Genomic DNA, 12,387 nt, shown 5'->3' with positions numbered 1-12,387 from the left:
CGGCTTCAGCTCTTAGTTGGCCTCTTTGCCTCTTGTTGGCCCCCGTCCTAAATTCGCCCCAACAAACCAACGCATTTCCAAAAACATGATTCGGGACAGACACGCTTAAATTTTAAGGATGGTAGCCTTCTCGAAACGCTGTTTTTTCGTTGCTTCGATACACCTGTTCCAGATCCAGATGAAGTCTATGTTTATGCGCTCCTTGTATTTTCGTACTGTATTACGACATCTGTTCGGTAGTCTATGCTAAGCATTGAAGCCTGCACTGATGCTCTAAATGTGTTTTCTCGGCGGTTACGTCATAGAAGCTGACGTCTCTGTCATTTCCTTGATCGCCTTATTTTGTGCGAAAGCCGCATTCTGGCATTTAAGAGCGGAGGTAGATCTGCGTACGCTTTATAGTACCATCAACAGTGCAAGCAAGAGCGGGAACAATAACAATTGCAGGAGGAGTGTCCGTGCTCACTTTCTGGTGACATGTTTCTTGATTGTGACATGTAAAAACGTCATGTATATAGACCGTTCGACGTCAGCATGATATTAACATGTATTGTTCAGAAGACACTGAGTGTGTAATACAAGTTGTTCATAAGTGTATAGATGTGCATGCCATGAGGAACGTATACGAAAGTATTGTTGGGCACACATAGCGTAGCGAATACCGAAGTGCACTCTCAAGAGTTCCCGAATGGCATACTGACGTACTATATTTGCATGGCTCACGTTGATGTGCAGGCGTTGTGCAGTTAAGATCTTAACGTCGACGAGCATGCCAGCGCAAGTGCAAGAGCAATTTAGTTTATTTTATAATCTGGCCATTCCAAGTTACAGATTCTAGCATACTTCTGGGCTTACCTTAAGAATAAATTCAGGCAGTTAGAGTGGGTGTAAACGTAAGGTTGTGGTTAAAAATAGAAACAAAAACTGACTTAAGTGCGCCGACAAGCACTTCATGGACCAAATACCATAAAGCAAGAAAAAAACATCACTTTTGTATTACATCACTTATTTTAACCGCTTTGAACTTAGTAAAGGCCAGAACGCGTCACTGAGATCAAATCGTGCGTCGACTAGTGAGCCGAGACCACTGGCTTCGCTAAAGCTAGTGTAATCTTGCAGAATAATATTTTTTGGGCAGATGAGACCCGTTGAATCATTAGCATTAAACGCATTAAAGGCATTTTTGTATTGTTGAACAGAATAAGACATCTGTGCTACTTGTATATATCCCCCTTAATTACAATTATAAGGCCGTCTCAGTCACCCTGGCGACCAATGAAAAGGACCTATATGTCGTTTTCCTGAAGACTGAACAGAAGCAAAGCACAGGCCTTGTTTTGCTTATGAACTAGTTTGTTGCCATTCTCCTTGCTTTTATAATATAGGACACGCGAAGCCTCAAGGGAGCTCCTTTAGTCAGTTACTTGCCCCCTAAGAAAATGTTAAAGTATTACGAGATATATACTTCTAGAGCACAAGGCAACATATTTTGTATCTGGCGACGACGACTGCGCAAGTTTCGCCAATGACCTTCGCTTTGACCGGCGCCGAAGCGAAATGGGAGAGTACCCTTAAACATAAGCACAAGTGTGACCTCATACGATAATTGCAGTGTTGTGTCGTATGCAAGTTCTTCCGCACACACTTGTAGACACTGTGTCAAACTAGTGAACGCCTCGGGGCTGCTGTGTTTTGTGCACATGTTTCTAGGCACTAAATGTTACCCTATTCATTGTATAACTGTTCGCTCCTGCATGCCGGTTCGATAAAAAAAAGAACGAACAAAAGTTGTCTTAGCGGCGATACTGGAAATAGTGAAGAAGCGGACACGTTAGTGTTGTTTGCTCCACCGAACGTGCCTCACACGGATCATTCGTGCCTTGGTGGATGTACACACGCACGGCGAGTCATCACTGTTTCCGGGCAAGTCAGACATCGTCAGCTTGTTACTCGCTTGTTCACGAAAATCAGCCCATGCGTCGTAGCATGTTGTGTTTGGCGTTGAAGAGAATCTCCTTTTTCTCCAGTGCATTCGACAATTGGGTACCTTATTAAGCTGCCTTTGACGCCAATTTGTTGGTTTCTAAGATGCGGCGAATGGGCTTACGCCCCGAATATGAACAAAACAGCCCTCCTAGCTAGTAGGAAGCTTGGTGTTCCTGTTTGAAGGTCAAACGAAAACTAGAATTGCTGTTTCTGTAACGATAGCTGGTGAAAATTCACTTAAGTAAACATTGAATTCGGAGGAGTACACTCAAGGCAACCGTGCGCGATTTAATGGTAAGGATTTCTAGCATCGTTTAGTGGTGGCAAGATCCTGAACATAAGGTCTTAGCTCAATCGGAGCAGTGATACAGTAACACAAGTGTAATTTGCTTAGACTGAACAAAGCATTTTCTACTGCCAGAAAGGTCTGAATCTGCACGCTATTATCTTTGTACCAACCAAAGCATTTTCTGGTATAGCGACGAGACAGCACTTGGGAAATCTTATAGAGGTAGGCGACGAGCTGACGGTCAGGAGCATGCGCATGAGAGCTTGATGCGACTTTTCAGAAAATTCATGGCGCTCTACCTCCTCTTTCCGAAAGTATAAAAAAATGGTCAAGGACGGACAGTGGCCGCTGGTTCAGGAATTTGGTGACTCATTCTAAACAGCTATCATGCTTGAGGCATATATGACCAAATAGATGGCAGCAGTTCACGTGACCAGCGAGATATTCCAGCAGACAGTTGGTATAGTTGCAAACCACCGATCAAAAATCTTCAAGAGTTGAGAGTATTTTCTCAGAGCAAGGACGACAGGACGAATTCTGAAAATCACGCATCGGGAAATCGATACAATTACACGAATAAAAGCATGGGAAAATACCGCGGAAGCAACTGTGGTTGACGTTTTGTACCGCAGAAAGCAAGCTTGCAGCGCACTAGCGAATTGTGCATTTTCAACCACCAGATAGCGCCGCAGGCAGGACACATGATAAAAAAAAAAAACATGTATAGTATACCTGATTAAATCAAGCAGGCTAGGTGACTATTTGTCGCCGCCCCGTTTCAACTGGGATGCCAATAAATCATCATCATCATCAATGCTGGTTCCGCCTCTCGGCGCACTTACGGCATTATTTGACGGCGTCTTAGGGCGCAGTTTTTTGTTCCCGACACCTCTTTTCCTGCTGAACCCGAACGCCGGCACTTCACTAGTAATGTTCCCGGGCACTAACATACGAATTAATTTCTCAGGTTTCCGAAGCTGCGCGTGGGCATTGAGGGAAGCCGTATTGGAGGGCTCCGGATAAATCTCGACCACCTGGCGTTCTCCAAACGCACACCCAAAGCACGGACCTAGAGTGTTCTTGCGCTCAGCCCCGGTCCAAACTCCGGCCACCACAGCAGACGATCGCACCCGCGCTCTCGCGGCGCGGCTTCGACGGTGCAGCTTTCAAGCACTAATGTTTAAAGCATGGGGCTGTGAGTGTAGCTGGCTAACACTCCCAAGGCTAGATCTATAGTACGATAATGTGGACAGGAGCATGCCCGCCGTGGTAGCTCGACGGTAGCGCATCGCACGCGTGATCCGAAAGGCGTGGGTTTGGTTCCCACCTGCTAGAAGTGGTCTTATCGTCCACTTCTGTTTGCCTTATTATTTCTACAGCTCGTTTAAAAAAAAAGAAAGGCAGCAATTGAGTTCCTCTATGCACACCCTGACTTCGTTGTCTGATGGCGTCACGTCGCCGTAGCTAACAAATTTCGAACCCCTCTGTTTCCACTCATTCTCACGCGTGCATTGGATGTGCGTAAGCCGAGCGTACATCACGCCCACTTTCAGGAGGCGCTTATCGTTTAAAGTCAGCGAGAAATCGCATCTTACCTTGAAGCCGCTTCTCCTATAGAACTTGTATCATATTATTGGTTGCTCAGATTTACAAGCGCTGCAGTGAACAATTTGGGGAACTTCCTGCTGGCACCATTTGACGCACTGGTTGTCGTGCTCGAACGTGCTTATGCAATTTTTTTTTCACTGATGCATTGTGCAGTAAAAAAAAAAGTAATACACGGTTGCCACAGGTATCCTCCTCCGATAAGCCGCATAATCTGGAGCAAGAGATGATACTGCAGCAGCCTATATGGTGATGCCTCTCTGTGCTGCCTAGATTATTGTGATGTCCTCCAGTAAAAGCATAACCGAAAAGGTTGAACAGACTTTACCAAGGCTGATGCGTTGACATCCACCGAGCACTGCACTTTCATGTCGTATGTTACACGTGCCTATCAAGGTCGCAGAAACAGAGCAAATGTGTGGTTTTGGTTTTTTTTTTTTCCTACACTACTGCCACAAGCTCAAGAGAAAAAAAAAGAAATATACACATGTTATGATGCACGAAACCCTACATTTCCCTCCCGCAAATAAGTGCCGCAGCACAGAACACTGAATGTAACAGAAATGTGATCTTGTCGAAAATTGATTTTTTTTAACGGCTCCATCGGCGAAAGGCTCAAATTCAACTAACAGTTTCTGTAATAACACGAAATGCAGGCACGGTGCAGTACTTACTAATTGTAAATGAACGTAGGTGTATAAGTGTCGCATATGCAATAATTCGTGCTCGTTTTCACAGTATGGCACACAAAATGAGAAATTGAAAAATCAACACACAGTGGAAGCAGGGCTATATGTACAGTGTATGAGAAAAGTCAAAGCCTATTTATTTTAAGCTCTAAATTTAATGCACGTAACGCAGTCTGAAATGTTTATATATATATATATATATATATATATATATATATATATATATATATATCATATTGGCAGCCTGCGCAATGAATGATGTAGTACATGAACGCGAAGTAGAAGAACACGGCGTATTTTTCTTGTGCCTGCTACGTCTACTTTTATAGCCGCCCTTGGTTACCGCACCTGACCCTTACCGACAGTACTCAGCGCTCTCCTTTTTTATCATGGTGCGATAGAAGCAGGCAATACTTGGCGTTCAGATCTTTCAAAATTATTATCATACAAATTGCAATCTCCATAGGAAGTTGCGTCTCTTTCTGAATTATTTTGCGCAGGTACGGAAAAATATGCCTAGAAAATGTACAGAAAAACACACACAAAAAAAAACTTCCTAACAATCGTTGTGATGCAAGGAAGCGTAGTAATTTTTTTCAAGGACAAATTTCTATTGTTAAATCACTGTAGCTGGCTAATAAATGTAAAAGACAGGCCCACATTTTAGTAAGGTTTCTGCCCACAATCCTTAAGGAAACAGCTTTTCCAAGCGTCGCCAACGATGCTATCCCTATCTTCTGCATCTCACCAATACTGCAGTGGTGATGTGAGCACGCCAGGCTAGAACTTTCGAAACACAAACATCAGCTAATCCAGTTCAGCATCTGCTCTAGTGTATTATAACCGTATCGATTTTTTTATCACCGTGAAAGCCTTCTACTGAAATTCATACTGATGCAGACATAACCATTCGAAAATTACTTATTGGACATACAAGCGTAAAGGTGCTTTGTGTTAGTGAGTAGTCGCAATCATTTACAATATCATAAAATAAATTACTCAATCAAGAATCGCAAACTTCCTCCGAATTTCCGTGCAAACCTTACATTCTTAGTGCGCGTATTCATCTTCCTGTTGTTGCGTGGCATAAAAAAAATCGCGAAAGTGGCATACTTTGTGAAAAACTGTTTTTTTTTTTTTTGATGTCGAGAGTGCTACGTAAGGTTACATCTTCCGCCTTGCTTTCTTTGACCGATGTTACGTGTGCCAAACACACAAGCCTACGCAAAGTAACACGTCGAAGTTTCAGCAATAGCGCACCGCGCCTGCCTGACGAAGGATCAGCAGCAGCCCTGGTTGGCGTGAAAGGACCTGTCAGGCACAGAAATTCGCCTGACTATAGCTGCGAAAAAGGGAAAAAAGAACATCAAGCTACCACACCTTTCTTTTTGTGCGAGTGTTTTCGGTGTTCTGCGCTGCGTGCACCGGTAGCCAGCAAAATGTGAAAGCAACAAAAAAAAAAAAACTTGTTTGACAGACTTGTGTAAATTATATGCAGAAAGTTGTATATGCATACGTTGTATGTAGCGCTATATGTCAGAGTATTTTTCTGTCGAACTGTTGTCGTCGCCAGCTGTTGTAGTTCCAGAAGAAGAAAAAAAAAAGATACTTACCGGAGCAGATGTCTCGGAGAGGCAGAGATTTTATATAGAAGACTGTTTTATAAATAGCGCAGTGTAGATAAATTCATCGGCCCTAGATGGTCTGTCGTTGGTCATAGATGTTTTAGGAGTTGTTGATGGCAAAAAAAAAAAGAAAGTGAGTGAGTGAGTGAGTTACCTGAACAAATTCCTTTTTCTCCGCACGGGATCATCGGCACTTTAGTACTGAGGATGAATCATTTTCTGCCCACGGAAAGGCCACCGTTTCCTCCTCCTGGCGAGAGTTTGACAACTGTTTTCATTGTGCTCCTATGTGTTCGAAGCAAATCGAAAGTACGTGACACTATTAAAGAAGCGGATGTTGTACATCGCTGTTTTGTCGGTGTGTACTATGTCAGTTTCTTTTTTCTGTCTTGTTTGTGCTCGAGTAACTCAGCGAAAGTGTTCTTTTGAGAAAGGCGGTTCTTCATGTGTTATTGATTGAGAGAGTAACACCTTCATTGAAACATTTCATAGCCCTTTTCAGTTACTAAATACCTGTACAAGTGTACGCGGCAAAGGGAAAACAAACGCCCTTTCTCCGTGTGTTCGGCTTGGGCGTAGTAGTCTACTCAATCTGCTCAAGCCTCCATAATTTGTGACAATGTTAAGTTAAACTCGAATCCTCCATACATCTTCAGCTGTGCCGCTTAATTTATTCAATTCATGACTGTGAAATTACTGACATACTGGTTTATTATTCATGTTAACAATACTCAATTGTGTTGGGGAAGAGAAATGCGAACACCTGAGCGTGCGGTCTGAAACCACTGCCACGCGCTCTACAAGCAATTTTAGAAAGCTGCGCGTGTGAGCAGTACCAAACTCAAAGAAAGAATTAGCTATTTCGTAGAGTGTACCAACCATCGCACAGGAGAAGTACATATAAGCGGCACACAGTGTTGCTAATGTTTGGTTTTTTTGCTTTGTTCGACTGAGTGCACGTAGTTGAAATCTTCTTCCACATGAACTGATACACCTTCTCTGTATTTTCTAGTCACTGTGTGGAGCGTGGTAATGACTTTCGCACAAACATTGCAAGTGTACGGTTTTAACACCCCCCCCCCCCCTCCTTCCCGTTACATTAATGCAAGAAACAACACCTCGCTTCACATTTGGCGTTCTTAGTCCTTTCTCTAAAGAACAATGACAGCAACTGAAAAGAGTTTTACTGGTGTGGCAAGTTAGTGTTCACTGTGTTCTTCACCCTCATCTCTAAAACAGAAATGTTGAGCTGGGAAACCAAATCATCCAAGCACACCCCCACCAGAAACGTCACACCCACTGAACTCAACACGGTTTCCGAATAAATGTATTTTGGTACATACATTCGTCTCTGTATCGTTCTGTATTTTCTGTTATTGCAGTGAAAAGGCGGCAGGACCCTCCAGCAGCTTATATGGCCGGAATTTCTCGCAGAATTTTGAGAACACGCCCATATTCTGTTATGTAATAAGTATGCCCACGCGCTTCTCTTTTATTGCGATAGCAATTATATGGACATTCCAAGCTGATTTCTGCCGCTCGCGTCTTCATCGCTGTCGCTGTAAGGTTCCATTCCGCGTCCAAGGGCGATAAAATCGTGGCCGCGTGCCCTATGATGCATGTGCGAGGGAAAGCGCGCGAGGGACGCGCGCTTTCACGGAGAGCGAACGTACGGCGGAGAGCAAACGCGACGTCTTCCGTCTTGCGAAAGGATGTGGGGGGATGGGAGGAAGGGGAGGCGACTTTGTGCTGCGGCACTAACTGCGTATCTTGCGACTGGGCGCAAGAGATACTAGCGACTCAATCTCGCGCGAAAGGAGGAAAGCGGGAAGGCAGCGCGGAAAGGAGGGGGGCGCCTTCTACTCTGCCAGCAACTGCGTACTTGTACTTTGCGCGGCTGCGGGCGGTCGCGCGCACCGTATCTTGAAAGCGATCTGCACACGGCTCCGAGCTTTGTACGCCCTGTGCTTTCGCCGCTCAGTTTCCGTTGAACCAATAGACCGACCGCACGAACCTTCGCTCGGTGCTGCTGCCGCGCTTGCTAACTTCAGCGTTTTGACAGCTGTTGTCTGCTGTCATCAAGTGTGATCTATTAATGTTTGCTTGTGCGCGCTGACACCATGCTTTCTGAATTCACGTAGTAAGCGAATGTGTCTGAGTTACGCAGCCGATAAATCTACTATCCCTACTCCGTATAGCTCTCTACTAATTTGCTATCGCAATTGATGCTTCGCCTTTCGGGCGAAACTGCGACGTTTTCGCGCAATGACTGATATCACTTCTGCTGAGAGAGAAGTTGCTTTCCCTTGCACTATTCTAACACCAACTAGCCCGGTCTCAAACCTTGTAGCAGTTCATCTGTAGTTTATCGGGCCCTACCCAAAAGAAAAGAACAGCGCCTGTTTTCGTGGTTTCCTGTTCTTGTCCCGGTGTGCGCTGTAATTCACAGCTTCATATCTGACTGTTGACGCGCACACTGGTGCTTGCTTATGGCCTGTTCTAGAATTCACGCCGTCACCGCGATTGTATCTGGGAGATTGGATTAAGGATCCGTAGAAAAAAAAACACCTGCAGAATACAGTAGATCTGATTTCCTTAACCACAGAGAAAAGTTATGACCTCTTACTTGTTAATACGTTCAGAGCATCCTAAGTAACTTTGAGAACACATTGTTGGAACCGGTCCCCACGCTGTTATGTAACTACGTGCCACCACATAGATCACACACGGTCCCCGGCTGGTTAGTGGTGACAACGTTTCCCGAAGTACGTACTTACCGCTGCCCACCTCGGATTCTGGTCACTTTGATGTGGTACAAGCGGTAAAGCGTGGATTTGTTCAGAAAAGCTGAGAGTGGTCACTTTTGCAACGCGGCATCCAGGTAACTATACTTTGCAACCACGCTTCTCTTGAGCTGCACATAAGTGCCCACGTCGTCTTATATAGCGTCCGCGGCGTATACGCTCATATACTGGCCAACGCTTCTGTGCATTAGTCTCCGCAAGGGTATAAGGGGTACAAGGGGGGGTAATCGAAGGGCAATTGGCCTTTCACTTACCATGTTGAGCTGCGGCAAACTGCTCCGGCCTTGGAAGGTACACGTATCCAAAGGTCCAGGATAACTTTGGTGCCTTGTTCTCCGCAGTGGCATCCGGCATGAGGTATACACACGCGGAAAGCGCTTAAGTCCTCATTGGGAAACAGTTGCACGAGTAAATGTTCATACACGCCGCAGGCGAAGACCTCGAACTGTTTCGAAACCACAAGCGTGGCACACATGGCAGGTGGTTCCAAAGTTGTTTGTGAAGCGCCCCTTGAAGTAGGCGTCCGCTGCGGACAACCTTCGATCTGTGTTGCTGCTGGTGGTGGTTTGTTCTGCTTGTCGTTCGCTTGTGGATATTTTCCTTTACTGGGCCACTTATTTTCGAGCTTTTATACAATAGTCTGCCTGACGTTATCGAAGAGCACGCACCTGATCCAGGGCTAATTTTTTTCGGGCTACTGCCTTTCCGGTTCTTCTTCAGTCGATGCAAAAGGCCTGCCTAAGGCTCTCCGTCCTACGTTAAGATGCAAGCGTCTCTACTTTTCCCGTGCCGGCAGACATCACTGATAGCGAGGCGTGACGCAAAGCGTTTATACTTATGTATAGCATCACCCCCGCCAAGGTAAACCTTGACCCCCGCCGTGCCCAAGCTCTTTCCTTCCAACTGCGCATCAACCTGCGCAACCCAAAAATTCTGCTCAGCCAGAGACAGGCTTTCTCAGCCCATTTTCTAGCTTATACCGCTTAATTGCAGTAGAAAGCAGGCGTGGGGCAGGTTGTTACAAAGCTTGGCATGCATGCGCATTAAATTGCGCTAGTTCAATTTTCCGCACCTTGGTGAACTATTTAATCAGAATCGAGCGCCATTTTTTTTAGAACGAACCTTCGGTCTGATCCCGTGCACCATCGAAATGCGACGCCTGCAACGCCGTTGGCGGTGATCCTTATTACGTCAGCGGTTCCCAGACGCCTTCACCGTGACGCTGAACATTGCGATCGCTTTCAATGCTCGCCTTTGGGCCAAGCTGCCAATTTTTTGTAACAATTGTATCATTCAATTTTTCTTATTACAGGAGCTAAGGAAAGGGGAAAATGCAATGTGCAGCATGAGAAGGAAAAAAACTCCGTGTGCTGCAAAAAGTGTCGCCAACTTGCACGGTCAACAACATCGTATACTGGGGCGTTATATTGTAGCTGGCGCGGCGCACACGACATTTTTTTTTCTTTTTTATATATATAACAGGCTTTCCGATCCGCCAACTGAAAGAAGGCACTACGCGAATTCCCGTATGTGATTCGTAAAATGGCTGTCTTTATTAGACGATGGTAGTCCACTGCTTCACCTCAGCTGCGGCCTCATTATACCTGAATTCGCTGTGTACAATACCGATGCACACGCCGACGTGACGTAAGATTGCAGAACGCGGAAACCACGAGAAAGTCAAATTTTCACCTCTGACGGAACATGCGGCTACCAATCAAAGTACGTGCTCACATCAAATTTAAATGCATGCTATCCTCGCTCCATACCCTCTTCGTCGCGTCCGCGGGATTTTTACGAATTCTAAAGTTCATAGATTGGCCGGTGTGGACCTTGTAGTTGTATAACGTGAGCCTAAGCCTAAGTACGATACACTATCGGAATGCGCCCCGCACGGCCGCGAACTAAGCCCGCGAGCCCGTGCTCTGCAGCTCAACGTCATAGCCCTGCGGCGCGTCGCTACGCATGCAACTCACGATTTTCCCGGAAAGGCCGCAACATTTTGTCATTGGAAAAACTGCGACATCAATCGCCATGTCCTGATTTTATGGGCCGCTCGCCCAAGAAAGGCGACATAGCGGCAGTCTTGGAGGGGGATCCTTTATCTGCTCTAAATCAGATACTGTTAGCGACAAGAGAACACCCCGTGGAATCATTCAAAATTCAATATCTGGCAGGAGGACTCTGAGACTGCCACGACAGGAGCAAATAAAGTGTAGCGGAATCCACAGCAGCCTCAAATCTACGAAAGGATTTGTCCCCCGTATTGCAGTCACGTTTTGGGCGCACTTCGTGTCCCGCGTCTAGAAATGAATGAGCTGCCTGACTTGAATTCCATTGGTATGGTGCAGTCAGTATACGATGATCGAAAGTATGCAGTAACAAAAGCAGCCATTACGTGTCCGTAGGACTTCATTTACCGAATAACATAGTAATTTTAACGCGCAGACTCTATAGAAACATGAAAAAAAAATCAACGTGCGAGCAGAAAATGTTAGTTGGGGCTCCCGGAAACGTTCGTTTAAAGGTAGCACACGTGAAATAATAATTGTGTTTTAAGCGATAGTTTCTTTGCCCCTAGCTCACCATGGTTTCGCGTCTGCAGGTATTGCGTGCGCCATATATATATATATATATATATATATATATATATATATATATATATACACTACCAGCTTCCTATTTCCTTTTGCTGTTAGTTTCGAGCTTCAGAACGCGCCTCGCGGTATATTGTGGTCACGTAATTTACGTGCACAGACGCTGTATATATATATATATATATATATATATATATATATTGTACGTGCGTGGGCGTGTGCGTGCCGTGCAGGGACGTGGTGCGTACGTCAAGGTTATATGCGCACCGGCCTATATCAGCACTGCATGTTGACCTCCAAAATAGTGCCAATGTCACCAAACAATTCAAAACGACATAAAAGCTGTACATATAATGCCGCGTCATAGGTATATCTAAAGCACGCATACCCTTTAATAGACTAGCTCACGATACTCGACCGTTTCCTTCAAATTTCTTATTTTGGCCCACCCCATTCTCGGGTCAGTGCGTATGAGCCGCCGCTGCGTATGTGCTCATTCTTGGCCAACGCCCCAGAATCGGTATATCCCACGGTGACACAGGGAAGAATTAAGATCACACGGGTGCGTAAAATTAAAATAAAGACCATGGTAACGTATCGTCGTCACAGACATCGGGTGTTGCCCTGAACTGCAGCTGTTGCGCCAGTGCTGTAGGCGTTCAACGCACAACCGCTCATGACTACCGTTCTTACGTTTACCCTTCTGAACAAGGAAAGGTACGCTAATTCAAAGCGTACAGAGTCTCGGGTATACGTGTAAAATTTTGCATTCAGACGTATTTTGCCTCTTTG

The sequence above is a fragment of the Dermacentor silvarum genome, chromosome 6 (genome assembly GCF_013339745.2).
Source record: "Dermacentor silvarum isolate Dsil-2018 chromosome 6, BIME_Dsil_1.4, whole genome shotgun sequence".
Lineage (NCBI taxonomy): Eukaryota > Metazoa > Arthropoda > Arachnida > Ixodida > Ixodidae > Dermacentor > Dermacentor silvarum.
Note: the sequence above shows the minus strand (reverse complement) of the source record.